Here is a 27,326-nt window from a genome sequence, read left to right as displayed (position 1 = left end):
TTTACATATTATTATCATAATAGTTTTATAATAATATAAAATAATATATAATAAATATAATAATAATTGTTCACGATTTTATTTGAAATTCTTTTCTAACAATAATTTTGCACCATTAAATTATAGTCGTCATGATTTATTAGACAACTAAATCAAACATTTTATGGTTTCCATTTAATTCCTTCGCAATAAATTGTACTCACAACTTTACCGAAAATTCTCTTTCAAGAGCATTAAGGAAGTTCAGATTCATAAATACATCAACAACCTATAAAGCAATAAAGAGATAAATCAAATGATAATACAACTATATAATAATTACGATTACTTCCTTGATTTATAAATAATCATTAATTACACAAATGTATAAATAAGCATATTATAATAATCTATATTGGGAGAGTTTGTACGTTTGTTTGTTATACAAATTGTTCTTTTGCATGCATCCATACATGGGTATAAAAAAAACAAAATTGCAGAAGGAAGATTTTAAACTACTTTATTGCTATCCTGGTGATAATAGTTTTCCTAGTATATTTTGCTCTTTCTGTCTGTTTAATGTTAAGATTTATTCATATTGTTAACCTCAACTATTTGTTTTGGTGTGCATGCATGGTTTTGGAGATTTTCTAAGCAATGTGAAGGGTATTAGATCCAACCTGTTAATATGCACAGAATGATCATTTTTTCTCCAGAATTTGTAGTTGGATTAATAAAAAAACCGTATATTAAATTGTCAATAAGGTCCATTGGTCTACACATGCCCATTGATCCAATGTCCAGTGGTCTACACACACCCAATGATCCAATGTCCAGTGGTCTACACATGCCCAATGATCCAATGTCCAGTGGTCTACACATACCAAATTATGGTCCAATGTCCAGTGGTCTACACATGCCAAATCAATGGTCCAATGTCCAATACAAAGGAGAACATGAGACAAGAAGTCTATTGAGGATGATAAATAAAATAAAGAGTGATGATAATAATGACCAATATTAGATAATGAGCCTGTTTCTGATGCCTAACACTAAATATAATAATCGCTTATTTTAATATTAACAATATTTATACATAGACCGCATAGACCGTATCAAGTTTTAACAGTTTATCTTTAAACGATTGTAGTGTTGTAGACGAGTGAATGTCAACACTAAGGTTGTTTCATTTCAAATGCACGTTTATGGTGGCCCCTGTCATTATTCATGTCTCCATCATTCATCTTCAAGGCTGGATATGCCCTTGAACAAATCTATTGCAATGGAGATGTTTTGTTGTGAATACACAGGATTTGAACCCATGACACCTGAATCAAAGGTGGAGCACCAAGATACAACTTAACTACTGTTAATCTAACATTGATTTACATTGATACACTATGAATAAGATATACGCAGGCCTATTGATGTAGACAATACACCTGTCATAATACCTTCATTATCCACAACACTAATCTCAAGTATAATATAAAGCTGTAATTGACTTTCTCACGGTCCGCTTACTTTTCCCTTTTGTGTCCAGAGTTTCAACAAATCACGATTAGGACTGAGCCCTTACAAAAGACCTCCACAGTCCCACGATGTGAAAGAGGGATACAAGATGTATCAAGGTTCTAAACAAGAACTAAAGAATTCAAATCACATAATGAACTCTTGTGTAATTAAGCAGATTGAGTTCTCATTTGTCATTGATGTGTTTGTTGTTATAAACATAATGTCAGTTGTATATTACTACTGTCCTCTCTTGGAATGTTCAATGCCTTTTTTGTGGCTACTAGTACTACTAATTTAATGCCACAAGGTTTCCAAACAACGATACCTATTCATTTATTTCTTGGAAAAAAAAATATTGAAATTGAAATTCTGTAATTCCTTATTCATTGATTTTATTGTTTGACATAACGATAATAGCAAAACACAACATATTTTATTTAACAAATTGTTTTATGTTTATTTGTTTGTCAATCAGGAGTATTCTTTGCTGTTCTTTAAAATTACGTGCTCCAGTGCAAACAGTGCAAACATCACCCTATGATTTAGAAAAACATTAACGTTTGTCACTATAGCCGTTATAATGTTGTGATATGACATTCCCCATCTGTGAATATATCATTTGGAATAACTACATTTAAATGTGCCTGTTATTTAATGAAAAAATGCAATTTGTACAACACAAATATCCTAGGATCCATTAGTGGCAAAATGATAACAGAAATCCTGGTAGCTAAATCCTTACCAATGACAGAGATGAAGCTTAATTACTTTGCAATTAAAACAAAATTCTCACGGTCACTAATAATTAGCTGCATTTGGTTTCTTTTAATATTTTATAATTGAGGAAAACATGAATTGATGGATTGGTTTGCTTATATTTTAGTGGTCAATCAAACAGCATTGAATGTTAAAAAAAGAAAATCAGATCATACCTATAATTAAATTATAATTTTTAACCATACAGTAGTAGGAAAAGTGAATTTTAGAGGAAGAAAAACCTTCATTTAAAAATCCTGGTTATAGGCTTGGTAGTATATAATGATTAGGCCAACTAGTATTGCAATTTTGAAAATCATACTAATAATACTATTATACAATTATTTTATATGTGCTTTAATTAATATATATATTGGCATAAAAGTTCCAGATATATTAAAACTCAACTCAAGATATTATTCCTCCATTATAAAATCTATTGTAATAATATATATAATAACTCTTACAAAATCATAGAATAGATAAATCAAATTGCACACAATGAATGACACGATTTCACATTAATAAACAAAATTTATAGCATCTTGATAGAGGATCAAGAGCTTAATGTTCAAACTGAAGGACGAGATCACCTTGCAACAGATGTTGGTAATGATATTCATGAGATAATTATTTGCATATAAATAATAATAAATATAACAGTAAATGTGGAATACTTTAGAACCCGCATTAAAGGGACAAAGACACCATCAGGACCCAACTAAGTTTCCACTAATAGAAATGTTCTCTAAATGGGATTGGCAATAGTGTTAAAACATATATTGCCCCTCATTCGTTTCATGACAAGATGTCCTTTTACTTGGGTTGTCTCCTAAATAGGTGTCATAAAAAGGGTTGTACTGTAATTATGAAAAGTATTACAATGAAAGCAGAAAAAGAGGATTTACTTACTTTGATATACTTATCAATAGTGTCATTTTCAATATCTATAAATGATAAATTATTATGCAGTGATCCCATCAATTAATAATAATTAATTTTAATTAATTATTTATCGGAAATCTTGACTAATATAAATTTGTTGTCACGAAATATGAATATCATCATAATTTATATTCATAAATTTCTTTTATTTTCTAAAATTTGAATGGTAAAGTAATTAGAGATTAAGTATTTTGCTTAACCATCAAAATATTGTTTTAATCAGATGATAAGATTTGAAGATAAAAGTTACACATGCAATGCAACTAACCTTTGAAATCAATGTACTAGAAATTATCATGAAAGAAAATGCCAGTTGCGAATGTAATAATCATGAATAATGAACATCCGCACATTTCTAGACAGACTCAGTTGAACTATGACCTTTTGGACACAAGCCAAGTATGCGAGCAAAGCCTGAGGATGAATACTACTATTTCTAACATCTAGACTTCCATAGCAACGCAAGAAAATGCTCGTACAATGAGAGCAAGATTTACTAAATGGATTGTTTGTGAGCCGTGTCAAATGAGTATAGCTTAGGGAAATTCCACAGTAGCGTAATAATTGATCGAAAGATATAAATTTTAAGAATTCTCAATAAGTAAGGTCTACCACATGCTGCCAACCTTTATAACATTTTTCCTCAACATGGATTATTATTACACAATTAGATGATATTTAGTATACTTTTTCTTTTTATGCATCTTTTTCTATTGTCTATAGCTATGATGTATGCTTTATAATTGATTTATTATAATCTTACAGAGGTCTGTCACAAGCTGCCAACCTTACAACATTTGTCCATAAAAGGTTTATTATTAATTTTACACGTTTAGTCAATTTTTATGTATATTTTTTTGTTTTTAAGCATTATTAACAGGCGATCTTTTTCTATTGTACAGCTATAATAAATGCTTTATTATTGATTTATTATATTCTTGTACAGAGGGCTGTCAAATGTTTGTCCGAGAGGAAATGTGTAAAAGTTAGTAATCTGTTTAATAAGTATAAATGTTATGTATTTAGAATATGTACCCTTGATTGTCAATCATTATACCTTTAATGGTTTTAAAATGATAATAATTTGTCCAGGTGTTAATAAGTTTAAAACATAGAGCCTTTATTCTAGTTGCTGAGAAATAAACTCAAGTTACTGAAGTTAAAGAGACGATAATATGTACAATTCCACTAGTATAGTATCCCATAAATGCAGTTGATAAAATTATTATATTTCTAAAAATAATAATTCTGTGCTCTGATTAACTAAATTTGAGAACAGAAAAGATATAAAAATAAGATAAAATTCATCACATCACATCACATCACAAGGATTTCATTATTTTGACAACAGAAACACACTTGAGTGAAAAATCCATAATTAAGAATGAAATTCGGTACGGCTCTTTGATGTACAACGTGGCAACAAGCCTAGGGCAACCTTGCCATTGAGTAGCAAATTAAGTTCCATAGAGATATCTAGATTAACAAGAATTATATATTTTTAATTCTTTTGTTTTCAACAATGTTCTTTTGTTGGAGGAATAATATTAAAAGTACTGTGACAGCAATATCCCCATATGTTTCTTTAATATTATTATATCTTTATTAATGCACTGGCGGCACTTATTATTATTTTAGCAGTATTGTAAAATTATTTCATCATTTTATTTATGTTAAAAAAAAAGTGTATTAAGAATGTAAAAACATATTTCTAATGTGGTCCGCAGTGGTAACAGGCTTTATATATTTAAATTGTTAAATATACTGACATCCAAAGAAGTAGCTTCCCAATATTATAATAGAGAACAAGATTGAAGAAAGAATCTAGTGATGGCAAAATCTAGTCATAAGTTTGTGTTTATTCCAGATTCATTAAGTAATTCTTAAAGGTTATGCTAATGACATCCTCATATTATGATAATTAATTTGTAAGACATCTTTGTTCATCATTTGTTATAACAAAAATCATTATCAGTGTAATTCTATGGACCAGAGATTCCGAAATAAGATTGAATGAATGAATGATCATATTTATTATAATTTTTCCAAAATAATTTTATCATGATTTTTTTTTAATACAATTGTGTATCACAAATTACCAAGTGATAACAGAACAAAGAATCTTTTGTGGCTTTTCATACCATCTCTCAAAGATGCTTAAATTGCATCATCACACTAATTAGCCATCATCAACACCAGAAGATGTTACTATGTTCTTTATCATCCCGACACCTCGCCATCCACGTAAAACTGACGACATTCCAAAATCTTTTGTTTTCTTTCCGCAACCTGTCAAAGTACAACGTACAAAGCAAAAATTAGACGTGTCAAAATTAGGTGACAGATACGAAATCTATCTCGAACACTTCAAAAGCGTGTCATTAGTGAATCAGTCATGTATACATAATGAGGTCATTGAAGCATGCAACTTCTTTGATTACTTGTTCATGCGTTTACATTAAATGCACACATCGTGTCAATTAGATGTTTTTTATTTGAAGAAGCAACTGCAATGAATCATGGGTAATAAGAAAACACACATGTTTTATCGTCATGCTTGAATGGACAACGCGACATATATCACATTGAACATGAAATCCAACCATTCTATTTTCGACTAGAAATCAAGCTACTGTCGATGGTAAAGATAAAGATGATAATGATGATGTGTATAGCCTATGATGGTAAAGATAAAGATGATAATGATGATGTGTATAGTCTATGATGGTAAAGATAAAGATGATAATGATGATGTATATAGTCTATGATGGTAAAGATAAAGATGATAATGATGATGTGTATAGTCTATGATGGTAAAGATAAAGATGATAATGATGATGTGTACACACATTTTGTGTATAGCCTATGATGGTAAAGATAAAGATGATGATGATGATGATAATAATGACTGTTATCAGGTCTGTTAATCTTTTTAATACAGTGCAGTTTAAATTAAGTCAATTACTAGCAATGATTAATTTTTTAGTAGAAGTCTAGAGTTTTCGTAAATTGATGCAGCCATATTCGGTGACTGCTTTCTTCCACCCTGGTGGATCACCTTATAAGATTCCTCTCTCTCCCAGACTTTTTGGGAGTTGACCATTTATGTGGTTTGTGGGAGTGGTAACGTTAACAGCTGACTGTGGTCTAAATTCACAGTAAATGTTATGGCTGAGTTTTTAAGTGCTTTAAGTGGTCTGTGGTCAGAAAATGTGTACTCATTTAGCTGTTGAAAAGTACAATAAAGTTTTTGTTAATATTTTACAGAGGAATGTAATTTAGCCTAAGGAAGTATAATAAAGGTTCTCTACAGTACATCATTGTTTTTCAAGAAACCAAATGGTTAATAATACAAATGTTGTGTCTTTTGTATCGAGAAAAAATACTGTAAATTAAGTGAGATTTTAAAGAGAAAAAAAAGTTGTTTTATAAGCAATAGCAAAATCAAACAATGTACATATGGTTTCAATACAATTTTGAAAGTTGGGTGGAAGCGGAGTAGAGTGGGGTTCACTGAAGAAAGAAGCAAAACAAAAAATGTCCTCCCATCAAATACTGTACCCTACCCCTTTATCCATGTCATGTCATGTCATGTCATGTCATGTCATGTCAGGATCAGCGAAAAGCTTATGTAAAAAATGTTGCAAACAATAATTTACTAAAATTATAAATATTGACACAAATGATTTATTGAGTAAAAAAAATTAATAAATATATTAAGGCCACACACAGGTTATAATATTGATTAATTAGAATAAAAATAATATAAAAAGTGAAGTAAATTATATAAACAGCTGTACAATAGTTAATTAACTAAAATGATTGCAAGCAAGGGAGTTGTTACTGTGGATTGTCTTTTATTAGGCACTGTGTAAGCAACTTGCGTGCAATTCATATATCCACACTTGTACAGCAGAAAAGCTTTTTTCACACAAAGAAAAGTTGTGAATTGTTACGACGACAATAATGCTATTAATTTTAATAAAATGATAACAAAGAACAGATGATATGTAGAATAACAAAGACCAGTTGGGAAACAAATTGATGTCAACCATATATATTTAAATTTTACAACACGATTTTATTTTATGCGATAAGAAATTTTGTGTTTTAATTGCCAGGAAAGTTCATAAAAGGCAATAAAACAGAAAATTTATAGAAAAAAGAAAAGAAAGAGAAACAAATTTTAAAATATTTAATTTTATGAAAGAGTTTAATAATATATTATTTTGTTGTATGTATGATGATTAAAATTAAATGCAAATTATTACAAAAAAACAACAATGCTAGGGTAACACAGTTTATGAGAGGCAATATTAAAATGAAATGAAGTTTTAAACTACATATGCTATTTTAATTTATTAATTAATTATGCTATTGTGGTGTTTAATGTTACTTATTGATTATGCTATTGTGTTTGTAATGTTACATGTTGATTATGTTGTTGTGGTGTTTAATGTTACTTATTGATTATGCTATTGTGTTTGTAATGTTACATGTTGATTATGCTATTGTGGTGTTTAATGTTACTTATTGATTATGCTATTGTGTTTGTAATGTTACATGTTGATTATGTTGTTTTGGTGTTTAATGTTACATATTGATTATGCTGCTGTTAAGGAAAATATGAATGCAGGCAAAAACGCCTTTGAACTACAAATGTTTCTTTTGTTAATATTTTCAGATAGTGTGGTTGCATTGTAGTGGTTGATATCCTTGCTTACCAATCCCAGAGGTTGGGTTCATATCTGACTTCAAGAATGTATTTTTTTATCAGTATCACATATGGGATGAAGATTGCTGTTAGAAGACACGGTACTACAGGATGTTTAAAGCTCTGTCTACACTATCAAACTTTATGTGACAACAAAATGTGATGTGCCCATATATGGACATGATGATGATGTCATATCACTACCATATTTAAGCATATCCCTACCATATTTGGGCACAGTTTTGTTAAAACATTGCTAGATGTCATAAGGCTAGTGTATCAGGTAAAATGATACATTTAAAAACACAAAATTAAAATAAATTACGGTAAAAGTAACAAAAATAAATAATATAAGTGAACGATTCTTTATGGTATACAAAATGCATCCGAACTGGATTAATAAAATAGGAGAAATATTCTTTTCTTTAGCAGGTTTAATATTAATTATCAATATTAGTAGCGTTAACTACCAAAACCTTTGGGGGACTTTTTGAATAATCAAAATAAAATATTAAAACAATACCTAGAAATGATCTTGTATAATATATGGTATTAGTAATAGAATCCCACAATTAATATACAATAAGTTACTGTAAAGAAAATGCATTAATATATCACAAAAGAATCAAGATAAATGCAAAAATTAAATGTGAAATACATTTGGGAGGATTATAAAAACATCAACATAAGTACAGTTATTGCAATCTAATTCCTAAATGGTTATTTCTCTAACGTAAATCTCATCACAATCGATTGTGACTCACTACTGATTAAAGAAATATAACAATATAAGTCACATTGAATTATAATTAAAATTGATTGATTATTTTGACTTTATAATCTAGCTTAGCATGCAACCGTAAAAACTCAATAAGAAATGTAAATAGAAGACGCTTTGGGATAATGAACAATCAAAATCATCAAATGCATTTCAGATTAATGTTTCCAAAAACTCACCCAATGAATATTTTACTCGTTTACAATGTGGGTATAACTTAAACTTCAATGCGATCTGCAAACAATTTTTAAATAAGTAGTTTTTAGTTTTTATTATCTTTTTAATAGGTTATTACTTTTATTATAGTAGAACTAGTTAGTACATTTTAATACACTTTATTTATTTTATATTATAAAAAAAACCAATGGAAATTAGCTACTAAGCTTTTTGGCATATCCTGGAAAAGCAGCCTTCTAGAATAAGTACCGGTAATATTTATTTGTAATGTTAGTAGTTAATATTATCACTTTATATGTAAACAATAGTCAAAATAAATTCAAATGAAATACTTCATTATATTTACATTAAATATGTCATGTCATTTCTTATGATGAAATTATTATATTTAAATACTGAATCCTATCAGTTGTCAGTGGATTATGTATTTTACTTTCATCCAAGTAAAAATAATCCGCTTAAAATTTTGGAATTTATAAATTCTGTTTGCATTTGTTAGCTTTTGTCCTACCATAGAGATATTATAGTGAATATCTCTATGGTCCTACTATTGGATATTTCAAGTCTAAAAATTAATTTTTATTCTGTACACATTTCTTAAGCTATAAATATTCGGTAGCTGAATTATATGTTATTTAAGTTTCATAAATCATAACCATTTCCAGGACTCTCTTTCTGTGAATAATACAGGATAATCTGTAGCATGATCGAAAACTGTAACCAGTGTTGTGCACTGCAACAAAATTTTAAAAAACAGCTTTTTTTTAAAGGCCGCATCATTTTATTAGATTGAAGCGGCAGTCGATTTTAAAACATTTTACTCCTGCACACTAGGTTTGTTATAAAACAAATAATGACTGTGTTTTATTCATTGACTGAGGAGATATAGTCGGATATTTAGTCTAACTCTTATTATATATAAACTTTATTTATTTACGAGGCTGATGCACAGTACAACTCATTCAATCAACATTGATTGTTTTACACAAGTTTGTGATATTACAAAATAATCAAACACAATATACAAAAAAAAGAAAGAAAAGAATTTGAAAAGAAAACTACTTCTTGTTCTTATAAATAATAATAGCTGCAGAGTTTACTACAAGGTACTAGAAATAAATAATTCTGCCACAAACTAGATGTTGAAAGACAATTAAGATGATGTCAGATTTATAGCTTCATTATTTATGCTGTGTCCATCCTGGATACTGCTATTATATTTTAACTTGTAAGGATCTTTTATAGACACTTACGTACTTAGGTACACCGGTAAAACAACGCACCCTAATGGAATCCTAATCCACCACACAGCTAGCATGTCCCATAATGTTATCAACATTAAATCATTTAGATCTTAAACTACATAAGACATCGATGTTGTATTTTTCCGTCATCAACATTAAACCATTCAGATCTTAAAACTACATGAGACAACGATGTTGTATTTTTCCGTCATCAACATTAAACTATTCAGATCTTAAAACTACATGAGACAACGATGTTGTATTTTTCCGTCATCAACATTAAACCATTCAGGTCTTAAAACTACATGAGACAACGATGTTGTATTTTTCTGTCATCAACATTAAACCATTCAGGTCTTAAAACTACATGAGACAACGATGTTGTATTTTTCAGTCATCAACATTCAACATTAAATCATTTAGATATTAAACTACATGAGACATCGATGTTGTATTTTTCTGTCACAGTGGTGAATGCGACAGACACAATATGTCTGGTGTAGATAATGAGATGGGCATTAATGGGGTGCACATTTTTATATCATAACTGGCAGACCTCCTTCCCTCCCTACTAAACAGTAATAGAAAATGTTTAGATGAATTTTTAATTTTTCATTTTCCACTGCTTTTCGAAAGAATTTTATTAATACAATATTTAATATACACCTTTACAATATATATTATCCATGAGATACTGAGATATCATCTTTTCTTTGAATTTCAAAATGTATTTATTCCTATACATAATATGAGCAGAAAATTGCATTAACACGATAACTGCAATAATCTCTTATATCAGTACATACTTAAAATATGTACAGTCTGATACAAGAACTGGTAGTTACTTTTTATATACTTTAATTTTGACTAAAACCTTTGTGATGTACCGCTACATAAAATTGTGGATAATATAAGCTGGTTTGATGAATCTAGAAGACGACAAACCAAGCAAGTCAATCAACTAATTTATCTATAACTGCAAAAAGTGTTATTTAAGAATAGACAGTAGTTTTAACTAAAATATATATAATCCAGATATTCTCACCTTCATCAATAATTTTAATATTTCTCCATGATTAAATTAATCTCTTGCTTCTTAGGAAAATGTGATGTGGACATGGTGATGTCATATCACTACTATATTTGGTCATATCAATATCATTATTTGGCCACATCACATTTTTTGTCAAATAGTTTGATAGTGTAGACAGAACTTTCTCATTTTATTTATAATGTAAGTGTTAATTGGCTTTCAGTTCAAGGGAGAAAATGTATAAACTATTAATAGATTGAATGAAAATCCAGAAAAAGAAAGATATGTAACATAATCAACAGCAAAAATATGCTCTAAATGTAGAGTATACAAAACACTTAAAATGTCTTAATTTGCTTAAGTTATCTAAAAGAAGCTTTCTTTCTTTATTTCCATTTATTTGCTCTCTAATAATCAATGCTCTTTGCAAACAATATACAGTCATTTATTTGCGCAAATAGTCATTGGGGAATTGTAAATAAGTTAAAACTCAAATACAATGTACTTAAGTTCAGCACATCGTCGACGTGTGGTATTATTACAAATTGTTTGTATTATGTGTTTGAGCGCTAAATGTAGCAAAATGAGGGCTTTATCACAAACAAAATTTCTAGCGTTCAGTAACCTTTAGAAAACATTGAACCATTCCTACAAATCAGCTTGACAATGTTGCCGCTGTAAAAACAAAACAAGTTATTTAAATATTTATAAAACTTTTACCCATTCAATTTCAGTACATGTCAACATATCATTCTAAAATATTTTACTATTTCACAATTTATACTTATTTTATCTAATAAAATATATTAGGGTAATCACAAAGCTGATGAGTGATCATACATTACAATCATCACAGTGAATACAGTAATTAGTTTGCTAAAATTGCATTATGCAAATTTACAGTAATTGGCATAGCTAAAAAATGTAGGCCCATGGGACTATATTAAAGCAAGAATAAAATTAGATGTTTTACATTAGGGCTAGTCATACAAGCTTTTTTTGTAAAAAGCGAGGTTGAACACACTTGACTTCTGACTATCGCAAAACTTATTTGTTGTATTAATTCACCATGCAAACATTTAACAAATAATATCAAATTCTGTATTATTTATCAAATGCTCTAGTAGTAGTTTCCACAAAAATTGATTTTAACTATTTCAACTATACTCTGGCCTATTAAATTACATTGACATGATACAAAAAAAACATGATATTATCTGAGAATTACTACATATTGTTATTGTAATTAACAGATTTTATATGAACTACTATAAAACAATAAAAACATTTGAAGCTAAAACTATGAGGCTAATTTTGTAATATAAAAACACAACTAATAACCCCTTAGCACCAAATGCCTCATTACTAAGACTATCACCAAAACATATGTAGTTAAGAAAGACCAATAAAATATATTACTTGTTACATATTGTACAATAAAATTGATATCCTACAATTTGCATAAAGAACAAAGACAACAACAACCTGATGATTGTATCAAAATTACTTTTATCATTCAGTATTTTTAATAACAAAACTATGATTAAAAAATATACGTTCTACTTTATTTTTGTAGACAATTTTGTCCAGTAGGCCTATACTCTTAGTTTTATCATCTTTACAACAACAAAAGATGTATCCAGCTCCATTTTATTATTCTATAATTTAGCATGTGGAGAATTACCAGTTTTATTCTATATACTTTTGAGCACATTGATTAATATTCAAATATAACAAAGTATTGTAAAAAGAGATGCGTGCTACTTTAACTTTATGAATGTATATTTTGTTTTGTCTGAGAAGATTCTATATAAAAATACGATGGCAATCAATACACTAAAGATGTAATCCTCGCTGTTTCCATGGTAAATATAACAAAGAAACTATTAACTCATACAAATTACTTTTATATTTTTATTGTATTGTCTATAAAAGTCAAGAATGAAATTAGAGTGGATAGATATTAAAGCATTTTCATCGGTTATCATCAAATCTTCTCTGGGTCTGTTTCTGCTGCATAACGCAATTTAACCGGTTATTTTAAAATAGATTAAAAATAGATAACAATAACAAGACCGCGTTTCTGCTCAATTTGTGCTCCGAAATAACCGGTTAAATCTATGGGTGGTCGTCGAGCAAAAGCCTACTTACATCGCTAATAAAATTAATTCTCATGGCGCCTTCAATAACATGATGGGGAGGGTCGTGCAGCGCCCGATCGCCTAAACTAGGATAATTTTTATCCTCAACAAAGGCGATGACATACGGCCCTTCCCACGTGAACGACTGTTGTCTTTCGCGAGCGCGGTCCTACAAAACACCAAACGGAAACAAAAACGAGACTCAGAATGTTGCAATACTTACCAAACGAGAGTAGATAATTGTTAATTAATTATGAAAACCCAACTTTTATAGCAAAAATCGTCCGAATTTATGTTAAAAACGATTAGTTTAGCCACAAAAACTTAAATCAAACGAGAGTATCCAAGTCATAGAATATCGCACGCATATAGTGCCTTTAATAAAATAATGAGTATTGAACATTATTTCGTATATTTATGTACTAACATAAATAATAACACATTTCTATGCTTAATAAAATCATATTTAATATATTATCAAAGGCTCTAATTACCTTTGTTTTCGGTCGATGTGATGTTTTTCTAAAAAATTATTATGTAAAACGATCAAAGTAAGAATGTTCATTGTTCTCCTATTAAAGGCACTAAGGGCATGCCATAAATACGCTCGTTTGGATTAAGTTTTTGTTGCTAAATTCATCGTTTATAACATAAATTCGGATGATTTTTGCTATAAAATTTGGGTTTTCATAATTAATTAACCATTATCTACTATCGTTTGGTAGGTATTTGCAACATTCTGAGTTCCTTTTGTTTCCGTTTTGGTGTTTATATAGGGGACCATCCATACCCTTCGCGAGCGTGTACTAACGCCTCAAATTGTTTAGCTTGGGTAGTCCCCGGAACTCCACCCCAAACTCCTCTTTTACTTTCGCAAAAATGCTCTTATTTATTATCTGTGATTCTTTTCTATTCCCTGCCATCCTTCCCCGTACTTTCTCTCCCCCCACAACTGAATAACATATCTTGTGATTTCATTCATCCACATACATGTTCACTTCTTCGTTCGACTGTCAAAACCACGAGGAAAACACACATCGTATGCGACGGTATCTGACCCGGGGTCACAACTGTCAATCAAATAACCGTTATTTCGTGTTGCAGCTAAGAATTGCTCAGCGATAACCGGTTAAACGGCGTTCTAACACCGATTTAAATTGGTGTTTTTAACCGGTTATTTTGCGCTGCCTTTTAACCGGTTACCACAAATGTGTCCTGTTTCTGCTGCCAAGAAAATGGAGTTAATTTATTCACACTGATTTTAATTTATTCACACCGATTTTAACCGGTTATTTTCTATGCAGCAGAAACAGGCCCTCTGTTAAACCAGCCAATATTGATTGTAATGTTTTCATAATAAATAAATTGATAACTATAGTGTCTGGTAGGTACAATAGAAAAGCAAATCAAGGTTCTAAATAAAAGACAATTAATATTATTCCAATTAATAGTTGAGTAGTTGATTATAAATTTAGATTAAGTCTGAAAAAGCAAACTCTGACCTTGATATGATAATTACGTTTACTGAATTATTCATTTTCATCAATTTTGACATGAGTAGATGTTATTGCTTCATAATATAACTGATTAAGAAATGATCAACTAGAAGTCATTTCAAAGATAAACGGAAACTACAGTAAATAATAATATTAATAAGAATGGTAGTCTTAGTCCTAATACAATGTTTCTAAGCGGTTCACACACAAAAATGATCTGTAAAATGTCCAAGATAACCAAAAAATGACAAGAAAAGCAGAGGGTAATAGGTTCTACTGAATACCCATTTCAAAACCAACCCTCCAGTCTAGCAACTTTATATTGTAACATTTATTAAACATTACATGAGGATATGATTGTGAATTAAACTATGTAAAGGAAAATACAGGATGTTGGGAAGGGAGAGTGAGAAGGGAAGAATAAAATCATAAAGGAAAAAGGAGAAGGAAGCGTCCTCACTGCAAATGTTGGTACAGCACCATAGCTTTATCATTATCACTATTTACAGTTAAACATTTTACAAAGGGTGTATGGCAAAGAAAAACAAGTTTGAAGTATATGTAATTCCTAAAGAAGATGAAATAGTTGAGGAGGTCTGTACTTTGCGGTTGTTGTACTTCAACTAGGAGGCAGTAATAAAAATCAAGGACTCAACTCTACAGCGACAGGATCAGAACTTGAACCCACACTCACCCCTTTTAGATTTGGAGTGCAATGCTTTACCTACTGTGCCACAGTTCCCCCAGTTATACAATAGTACCACAGAAACTTCAAGACATCATCTACTGTGAGTGACTTTGATTCACATGGTGTAGCACATCATCTACTGTGAGTGACTTTGATTCACATGGTGTAGCACAAACCTATATACTTTACTTTACTATTATGAATATTCCTAACTCACAAAATGGATTGGACCAAATATTGAGTATGAATAATTAATCTAATAAAAACTTAAATTATGCCAAAGTGATTAAACAATCCTCATTTCGTATGTAGTGTTAATTAACATGAATATTCATGAGCTATTCATGAATATTCATGCACTATTTCTCTTTGTTCTGTGGAATGGCTTCTGTTGTTTTTTGAGTCATTAACAGTCGGTGAATTTCATTCAAGATTGCATCACCACAGGCCACTTTGTACATAACACCGATTGGCCGTCGATATTAAATCTCGCTACTAGAAATGGATTTTTGACGGTCAACGGTTCTAATAAAGTCTGGTGGAATTGCTTGACGGTATCGACTGAATGCGTTAAGTTGCATGGATCCGATATTTTACATTAGCACCTGCAATGCTGTCGTTTTAACTGATCAGATTTAGAGTGGGGTTTTTTTCAGTATTGATTCAAGAGTTCCTTTGTACATAAATACATAAAGAAGTGACTTACCTATAGACATATTTTATGTAACAATTTAGATGATTCTAGTAACATGTTTGCCACAAAAAGAATTCCCTCTTTTTATGAGCATCCGCAAATGTGCCTATGCTTTTAGAATAAGAGTTTTGAATAGTGAAAATGATCTTGCTAGGTGTACTACGAACTATCTGGTACGATCTTCGAATTTCTACACTAAATCTGAAAAAAATTCTGTTTTATTGGGATTTTCCGTTCGTTATGAAATTTTTATTCTGAAATAAAGTGATCAATCAATAAGGCATTCAAATCAACAGTAAACAAAATTGAATTGTATGTATTATGCAATATTGAAATGATAAATATGAATGATTAATATTACTTTTCTGTTTTTGTTGTATTTTGTGTATTGTATCTGTTCTGCTGGATGGATGACCCTCATTAAATATGATTAAAATAAAAAAATAAATAAAAATTAAAGTAGAGAATAAACTTTCATGATTCAAACTGAATAAATCTAAATGGATTTATTATAATAACCCTTGAAATTACAAAAATAATACCATATTTATAGATCATCAAAAAGCATTCTGCTTTTATTAAACATAAGAATTACAAATGTTTTTTAAATGGACATTAATAATTTCGAAAATAGAAATCAAATTGGTCATTAAAGGCGCATCAAGAAAATAACCTTTTGTTCAACCCATAGGTTAGCGATTCAAATGATTCCCTAAGCTGCTAATTATGTTTAACCAACACTACATGCTAGGATCATTAATAATAAAGTACGTACTACTATTGGTCGTGTACTATTTGAAAGCCGTATAAAAGTCAGCCAAAGGTAGGTCATACATCAACGCGAGAGCACATTTAACTCCACAGAAGAGTGATTCTGAACTTTTCGTGAGTATTTAATTCCCTACTTCGTATATACGGTAGACATCAAACCAAATTATTGATTTTTTTCGTATAATGAATTCCACCACAAGGTAAATATATTCATAGATATTCATGCATACATTGTTGAATGTTTTGTGAAGACGGTCATATGAAATGATGTAGTAAAATGTGTGGAAAATGTAAAAAGCTCTCATCGTAAGTTATTGTCACGGCAATGACCGTTCAATCTGTTACAATACTAGTCACTTGATAAGATAATTTATGTGTAATATTAAATGTCAAAATCATTACTTAGACACGCAAAATAAATCCTCCTAAGTTCTTACGGTGCTCTTTGATTTCTTATATTCACACTTGTATGTATGAGATTACTACATGTTAGAAATAATGTTACAGTCAGTGACGGATTACAGAGGTTGGGATGAAGAGTATGTACCATGCAGGACCTCCATGCATGTACTAATAAGCCCCTCTCCCTATACATCCCCATGTAGCCAAAACATTCTCCATAAATGTAAAAATTACCACAAATGTATAAATATATACCTGCAAATGTAAACATAACCACAAAATGTCAAAACATGTCAACTGCAAATTTAAAAGAAACTGCTTAACCACAGATGTCATAATACAACTTGTCTACAAATGGTAAAATATATACTTCTACCACCCTCCCACAATGTATTTGATTTGTTTAAATATATATTAGGCTGAATTTTTTGAACAGATGTGTATCAGAAATACATCTCTCCCTCCTCAACCCTGGGGCTATATTATTTATTAGTTTTAATCCATAGTAACTCCTTTAAATCCTCACTGGAAAAATAAATGCATGAACCATGGAGAGAGATGAGAGATGCAGTAAACATTTTCAATATTCTTTATATCTGACACTATTATATTAGGCATAACCTATTTCTGTCAGAAGACATGCTTCCAGTGGAGGTTCTATTCAAGTGCAGCTGTTTGCCTAAAGCCCATCTACTATTAGCTCAGCAGTTAGTACCCCAGGTAAAACGTATCACTACATTAAATATAGTTAAGTATGCAATGGGCAGATTTAAAGACATCGCCTGCACATACAGTGTTTACTTTGGTATTTTTATTTAGTATGACAGCCCTAGAGAACTAAATAATGTTCATGAAACTTAAGAGTGAGATTAAGCATTACAGCAACATACTGAATAAAATTAGGGCAATTTATACATTATGTAGTGGACATTGTCAGTGTGACCATCATTGTCAGTGTGACCATCATTGTCAGTGTGACCATCATTGTCACTGTGACCATCATTGTCACTGTGACCATCATTGTCAGTGTGACCATCATTGTCACTGTGACCATCATTGTCACTGTGACCATCATTGTCATTGTGACCATCATTGTCATTGTGACCATCATTGTCATTGTGACCATCATTGTCATTGTGACCATCATTGTCATTGTGACAATCATTGTCATTGTGACCATCATTGTCATTGTGACCATCATTGTCAGTGTCACCATAATTGACATTGTCACCATTTCTACCATCCTCACCATTTTTAATTAATGTTCTTGTCATCATTTCTGTCAATGACAATTGAGATTGTTAGCATCATCATTCTTCTCATGCCATAAGATATGATCATAGGCTATGTCAAAACATATGTACTGCAGTTACCGCAGTAACTTTACATTTTTACTGCAATAATATAATGTTGTTTCAATGTAGAAGTTTATGAGGCAGTCACTGCAATAAACAGTGTGTATGATAATAATTCCCAGAAAACAATTTGCTAAACACTTGCATAAACAAGGTTAAAAAGTAACAAAAAATGTAGTTACTGCAGTAACTGCAGTAGAATAATTTCAACATGGTACATAAATGAAACGAAGCAGGAAACATCAGCATACAAAGAGCTGATTGTGCAAAACAGATTTTTTCTTTTCTACTAAATGTACTAATAAATCAAGAATACCAGTGAATAGCAAGGGATACATTGAAATGAATAGGTAGGTGTACAGAGTCAAGATGTGAAAGAGTGGGAGACGTCAGGCTACAAAGAGCAAATTGTTCAATAAATTAAAGAGAAGTAATAAATATCCAGGCAGGGTATAATGCTAAAATATTTCAATAAATAACATATTTAGTAGATAGTAAATACAGTAGTATAAGCTACTGAAGGAACTGCTACTATAGAGGCTTATGAATATATTTGTAAAGCTTCTTCTGTAATACAACTGTCAAACCATATTGAGGTTACCTTGAGGACTAATGTGTACTATTGTTAAATGCATGGTACGGTAATTATTTAAAAGTCACCCTCTGGTGTATAGGATCCTCATGTAAATTAATGGGAAGAGAAAGATTGAAAGACAGAGAAGGGAAGAGAAAATGCAAATAATAATTACTTTTGGCAATTGTAAATTGTATTTAATTTGAAAGTTATTTAAATATTAAGTTAATATCATGAGATATAAAATATACACGCTGGGTACAGTAAATTAATAATTACCATTGCAACAAATTATTGGCACTAAATATTTTACTTTTTTTTTTACAAATCAGGCATGTACGCTAAGTTATTAATGGGTTTCTTTTCCAGTAGTAGTGTCCATGAATTTTCCAGCTTGTCAAACCTACTGTAGGTTATGCCAAACTGTAACATGTCATTCCCCCACCCACAAACACCCATTACTTTTTTAATTATTAAAACAAAAAGTTTCCTTTAGCTACTTTTCTTTTATTTTACTTGTGTAGAGAATATCATAAATAATACAATGAAGTAAGCAAAATTTGAAAGAAATTCTCAAGAAATACATTTTTGTTGTTAGTAAACAAAGCCTTGTTTGTAGTTGACTTCTTAGTAAGATGTGTACTATCTCAATTGTCAGGGGAGACAAAGGTTAATGCCAGAGTATTTCCAGATTCTTTAAATAACGTAATACGTCACAACAAGCTACGTCACAGTATTTTCCATTACTGTACTTAGACTTAACTGATTCTCATTTTACAAACATCTAATGTAAGGTTTTTTATATAAGGGAGAGGAAAAAGCGAGGAAAGGAGAAAAAGAAAAAGCAAAAAAAGCAGGAAAGGAAAAGTGGGGGAAAAGAAAAGTGGGGAAGAGAAAGTGGTTTGTATTAAACTATTATTGATTTAGAGAGAGAATTTAATTTATGTTCGGTATAATACCTTTTAATTTAATAGCAAAGTAGCAATAAACTGTTTACTTCTAAATTTACAGAAGTAAAGGCTTGTATCATACTTTATTATTTAATAAATGTTTAAAATAAAATACTACATTATTACTGCATCATTGTTTAAAGGTTTGCATGGCGAATATCAACAAAAGACATTGAGACATTCTCAACCCTTATACTTGTTTTGACTACTATTCAGGGCTGTAGCCACCAGTACGGTTTATTTCACTTTTTGAAAGAGGCCTTTAACAACCCAGTGGCTTAAACAGAGATTGTTCCCTTTTCTTAAAGAAAACCGCACCACTTTTTTTGTTGTGGCTACTACTGCTCCTATTAATACTTATCTGAATGTTTTTGAAATAAATTTAACAAAGTTGAAGTCAGATAATTAATTCTTGCTAGACAATAGACACTAATTAAAGTGAGGTGAATGGCTAAAATGAGTCATGAAATTGACAAATATATTACATCAATTTGAAGATGCAAATGAAGCAGATGACCATTGCAATTAGTTTGTAATATGTGAATGTTAAGATAGCCACTTGAAACAACAATAACAGAAAGACAACAATTAGGTGCACAATCAAAGACAAATGAACATTTGTCCATGGAATAATTAACTATTGAAGATTATAAATTTAATTTGTTATTGTATTCTTTAAGAAAGAATATCAACAATCATGTGAGTACTTCAGATGTATAAAAGTCAAGGTTGAAGAATGGATGAATTAGCCGCCGCCGTGGTTGAAGTAGCTGCAATTGACAATTGATAGTGAAGTGAGCCTGCCGACGACAGTAACATTTACTTTCCCGATGTAATTAACATTAGTGAAATCATTACTTCATGTTGTTTTAAGATTAAAGCTTTTTTTCCCTTCAGCTATTTTTATCTTTTAGCTTTGCCGAAAGAAATATAAATTGGTAAGATCATGCTTTTGCACAAATTATACTCAGGTTTTGCAATGATGCGATACAGGCTCATGCAGCAATATTTCTGTCCAGAATATTAATGTATACAGATCATCAAAAACAGTATAGTATAATAAGCTTTTTAACTAATTAGTGATAATGGCATTATAATCTCTAGGCCACCATCTCCATGGCAAAAGTTAATACTATTAGAAACTGAATTCAGGTATAAATATTGAATTTTAAATATATACCGTATATTTCGGTGTATACGTCGCACCTGTGTATAAGACGCACCCCCTAACTGAGAGTAAAATATCGGTATTTTTTATATCGTCGATGTATAAGACGCACCCTATATTTCATCAAAACAATGTTTTTTTTAAATTGTAATCAATATCATTGTAATAATATATTTTGTAATATCTACAACGGCGTCCTTTATTTAGGTTTTTTCTTACCTAGGCTCGGCCGCGCCCAGCCTCAACAAGTTCTTTCTAACTTGTTATTCATGAGTTTCGCCGCAACATCGAGTGCATGACCGTGTGTGTAAACACGCACGTGTGTGGGCGCTAGCCTCGCTCGATCATTTCGAGAGGGCGCACGTTTTCACGGAAAATCGTATTCGATTAGTATCTATGTATCTGAGAAGTTTGTACGCTAGGTCCATGCTATAATCACCTGGAGAATATACTAGTCGAATACCGTACACCATGTGGCCACCACACCAAAAAAAGGGCTTGCGCTTGGGGTACGGCGATCGTGCGTATAACTACTGTATAAATAAATACTATTCCAATTACGTAAACGTTTACAAATGAAATTTTATCGAAGCGCCATAATGAACAAATCTTTTCATCATATTTAGTATAACATCATGCTAAAATGACTTGAAAACTAGGCAGAAGCAGGTTGCCGTTACGTTAGTTAGTTACTGTAGCTAAGCCTACTCAGGCCTAGCAAACGAGGTGACGATAGCCTACTAGGCCTAGGCCTATGTACAATCTGTGTGGTGAGGCATTTATGTTCGGTGTATAAGACGCACCCTTAATTTAGAGGTCAAATTTGCGTGTCAAAAGTGCGACTTATACACCGAAATATACGGTACTTAGTATACATGGTTGGTGCAAGGAAAATCATTTTTTATCATTATCATCATCATCATCAATACAATTAATAAAAATGACTAAAATGGTAGTGTGGACAGGCAAGATCAAACTCTGTGTCATTTAAAAGATCAAACTCTGTGTCATTTAAGCCCACTTAAGTCCAAAGGCAAATTACAGAAAAAGTGATGATAATGATGTGGGTTGGATCTCAATGGAGATACACAAATAATATATTAACAATAAAGTAAAACAGCCAGAAATAATACTGCCAACTTTTGGAAAACACTATCCCTTGATCATCTGTGTCATGTAAGTCATCAACCACAAAAAAAACGAGGAAAGGAAAACACCTAAATTTCATAATTAAAAATAAAAATACACATTTGGCTCATTGACTTTACTTACCAATACTGGAAGAAGCAGTTTGGTCAGTAAGCTTGGGATTAGCTTTTATAATTAATCTGACACACATCATTGACTATTCATCTTTATTTCCATATCTTAAAAGGAAAAGAAGAAATATATATTAAAATTTGTATTACAAGGCGCCCAGACAGGATTATACAGGTCTACCGATGATGGTTTTTAATGACAGAAAATTAATTCACAAATATCAAACCTAACTTACACTACTACAGACAAATAAGCACAAATTAGTTACATGGCTGTCATTGTCAAGTCCCATTTGGTTTTAGTAATTTAGTAGTTTTACTAATTTATCTATCTCTTGTTATTTTGTTTCAAGTATGAGCAGATTCAACAGGCCTATGTTGAAAATGTGGAAAATAGGTTGTATAAGGAGAGAGCATGGAGGTAAACCTCCATGGAAAGAGGAGGGACAGAGGGTGTCAGGCATTCTCATTAAGAAGAATAGGTTGTATAAGGAGAGAGCATGGAGGTAAACCTCCATGCAGAGAGGAGGTGTTGTATATAGTTGTATAAGGAGAGAGGAAGGGCCAGAAGGTGTCATCCTCATCAAAAAGCCCTCTTTACTTCATATCTCAAAGATAATACACAAAATCTTCCCCATGACTATTTTATTACATAGGGCTTTGACTGAGAAGATCTGTAATATTGTAACTTTGTTCTCATAAAGTATATTTAAACAAAGGTAATACAGTGGTTCGCTTATTTAAATTTAATTGTTATTGTTTCATGTTTATGTCTCGTCATGATGTATTTTTTTAGGGTCCCTAATGACCAGCTTCGGCTGGATGGACCACCCTTGTAAAATATTGTTGAAATAAATAAATAAATCTCTGGTTGGTAAATAGATAGACAGCATGCGAAACGTGCATTCAATGAAATGGTAAGCATAAAAAGAGAAGAGATGAATTATTAATATAGGAGTGTAATAAGGTATCTTGAACCCAATCATAGAATGTGTGGCGTGATGTTTCTAACCTACATTCAACGCGTTCAATCATTTTTACTTTTTGTCATGATAAACGCTGTCATCGTATTGATAAAAAGCGAACCAAATAAAAAATTTAATAATGTATTATATGCTGGGTGTGTCCCAAGGATATTGCAAAGGTGGCGTTATTGGGTCTCGCACGCACTTCCCACCCCTCCTTTGATGTTTCCAGGATAGTAAGATGGTAGTGCCATTGGCTCACACACACTTCCCACCCCTCCTTTGATGTTTCCAGGATAGTAAGATGGTAGTGCAATTGGCTCACACGCACTTCCCACCTCTCCTTTGATGTTTCCAGGATAGTAAGAAGGTAGTGCCATTGGCTCACACGCACTTCCCACCCCTCCTTTGATGTTTCCAGGATAGTAAGGTAGTGCCATTGGCTCACACACACTTTGCAGCCCTCTTTTGATTGGCTACGACCAAAGACCTAGGAACAAGTTACGTCATGTAAATTAATTTTTTCGATCGCAGTCGCAGTGCTTCCTCACTGTATTCTTAAACACAGTCTTAGTTGTTTCTAAGTCCAGATGACAACCAACAACATAACAATGTGTAGGCTCCAAGTATTGTCACAATTCCGCAGCTCCCTATTTTAGGGAAGTTAGAGTGTTCAGGTGAATTGACAGTACAACAATTAACTATTAAATTTCAGGCATTATTTGAATGCATGTAAGTTTGCACTGTGTTTATATAATATATTGTAATATAACAACTAAATGGCTGCAACAACATAAAGGGTTCACAATAGTCTCTTATTTACTATGGTAACACAATTACAAAGTAATGAGAATTGAGAAAAAATAAAAATATTTCACAAGGAAAAAAAATATTGAAAAAATATAGAGAGGAATTATAATAAAATAAAGATTATGAAATGATGAATAAAACATTGAGACATTTTATAATGAAAATAAGAAGAGAAAAGAAAGAATATGACAACGTCGATAGAATAATAAAGGTATTAATATCATAAATAATGTATGAGTTGTTATCCACAGCTTTCTAATAAAACTGCATGCAAATGAGTAATTTCCGTTCAGCAGAATTATTCTTCTTTTGATTAATTATTAGACAAGAAGAAATTAGAATAGCTGTATTTAACAATAACTACTAATAAATGCATCCATTATGGAATATTACATAAATCGTTTTCTTTTTGGAGCAGTGTTCCAATTAAAAATTGAAACTTGTAGCACTTGCACACTGTTCCAATTCTGACTTGTATGTTTGGGCATTTTGTTTACTTGTGAGGTACATACAGCAAGCATAGTGGTTTAGGATAGAGGCATCATTAAATTCAGAAATATAAGCATTTGCAAAAATGTTAAGAACAAATTTCCTAAATGTTGTGAGGTGGTTTCTCGAATGATCGTAAAATCAAAACGGTACTAGCACTGGGTATGATCAACTAGCGTTCTTGTCACCAACTAGCCATCCATTCATAGAAGTACTGTTGTGGCAGCCTATCTGTACGGCGACTATAGAATGGACCCGAGACATGACTTACCACGACTTTTAAGATGTTGAGTTAAGCTGCTATTTTGTCAGATACTAGTCTAGTAAGGTAATTATCATTGGGTACAGGAATCTCCCCATGACCCACTAAAGGTACATACTTTATTACTTAGCTAAGCTACTTTTTTGTCAGATACTCTGAGCCTAGTAAAGTAATTACTTGATGGGCAGCCTTTCATTATTAATAGTTAGTGTCAAAAGTGATTATAAGTAATTAAAATTTGGAATGTTGTACTCAAGTTGATTGCTGTCATTCGACATGCTCCACTTAGAAGTGAGCATGTTTAATTAAAGCAATTTGCTAATGAGTATAGCAAGATAAGAAGAAGCATCATCTACAGATGATAGATTATCAAGAGAGTAAATTAAACGAATATTGGAAGGAGATATGATTTTGTTTAGGTCGATTTTAAACACCTAATGGGGTAGGATTATTTCAAGTGTTCATTTTACGACAAATTACTTCTCATTCTGATAAACGACAATTAAGATTAGGTTGAAAATCAGTGATTAAATTGTGAAAAGGAAAATATGCTGTTTGGTATAAAGGTAGGTTAGGTACAGTTCAAATAAATACAAACTATCAAACACTAATTAAAATGACTTACAATTACACACTAAGCATTGTGGGTCATTCATTATTCCCTACCTCTACTTATCGATTATGTAATAATTATTATGGTTTTGTTTACTTTTCGGGTTCCCTGTCTCATGTTCCTTTCGTTTTGATGCCTGTAAATTTTATTGTTTTGTACCTTGAGACAAATAAATGAAATGGTATGAAAATGCTTTCTAGGCTTTGCATTTGAAAGTGATATTCTTCAACATTCAATTTATATTGTGTAATGTCCTGACTAGCTACAGTAGAACTCAAATGTATAGGAACAGCAGGATGTAATTATTTGGTAGGAAGAATGAATAGTAGTACTTGGTACAAGCAGATCCAGGTACACTGAATGTTACACCAATTACAATGAATCAATACCAAATGCTGAATATTATAGCAATTGATACTTGAGTTTTTCAAAATACTTCCTCTGGTGTGGATTGATTTTGCCTTGAGAGGCCATTACAAACTTCCTTATCTAAAAGTAGCTTAAATATATTTTCATTTCTGTTTGTGAGGATGCTGAATATGAACATAATCCCTGATGAACTGGACACCTGATACATAAATAAAACATTTCCATAAAGAAGGAAATGAAAGGTTTTTTAAATAAATATATCATTTCATGATGTAATGTGAAGACAAATTTCCCTGTTAAAACTAGGATAGCAAGTGACAATGTATTGTTGTTGAATTGACATTTAAAGCAATGAAGTAAATTATTTATTATTTTAATTGATTATTTGAACCAAGATACTGCAGTTAACTTTAAGGATTACTAATTGTAACTTTTAACCAATCAGAGCCCAGATTAGGTTACCAAGGTTACAACACAACAATTGAACTTACTAATGTCTATGCAAGATCAATATGTCTTATTTTTAAAGTCACAACTTGAGATTACTGTATGTAAATCCTAATATTGAGTCATATCTCTGATCAATACCCTGGAATAAAACAAGTTAATCACCAAGCTACCACTTGCAAGCTATGTCTTACATAGGCCTACTATAATGTCTTACATAGGCCTACTATAATGTCTTACATAGGCCTACTATAATGTCTTACATAGGCCTACTATAATGTCTTACATAGGCCTACTATAATGTCTTACATAGGCCTACTATAATGTCTTACATAGGACTACTACGTGCATGATGTCTACTCTTACATAATGTCAAATGATATCAACAATAATTAATGTACAAAATGATCAAAGTTTAGCTGTTTTATTCTCTGCTGTTTTAAACTGTCACTTTAGTACTCTATAACATTACTTCCTTCTTTCATTTCAATTTTTTTCTGGATATATTGGCCAACATTTTTACTCAAATCTCTGGAGAAAATTACCATAAATTATAAAAATAATTCACATTCCAATAAACCCAAACATATAATTTATTTTATATTTCTGTTACAATTTGTATTTTGTTATTTATGATGAATCAATTTCTGTAGACCTTCAATGTCACACATAAAATATAGTACAGGTGGTTCATTATGATTCATATTTATTGTATAAAAAATGGAAAAAAAG

At 31.1% G+C, this 27,326-nt stretch overlaps 1 long non-coding RNA gene across 1 annotated transcript; it reads right to left on the bottom strand.

Annotated features, from left to right (window-relative positions):
* Positions 1 to 274: 274 nt before the first annotated feature.
* Positions 275 to 27,069, bottom strand: LOC140040010 (uncharacterized). The gene is made up of 3 exons (XR_011842683.1): positions 26,961 to 27,069; positions 22,653 to 22,747; positions 275 to 949 (listed from the first exon to the last, which is right to left on the bottom strand). It is a non-coding gene; the product is annotated as an uncharacterized lncRNA (long non-coding RNA).
* Positions 27,070 to 27,326: the final 257 nt, after the last annotated feature.

The sequence above is a fragment of the Antedon mediterranea genome, chromosome 2 (assembly GCF_964355755.1).
Source record: "Antedon mediterranea chromosome 2, ecAntMedi1.1, whole genome shotgun sequence".
NCBI lineage: Eukaryota > Metazoa > Echinodermata > Crinoidea > Comatulida > Antedonidae > Antedon > Antedon mediterranea.
The sequence above is the reverse complement of the archived record's forward strand: the minus strand, read 5'-3'. Positions and strand labels throughout refer to the sequence as shown.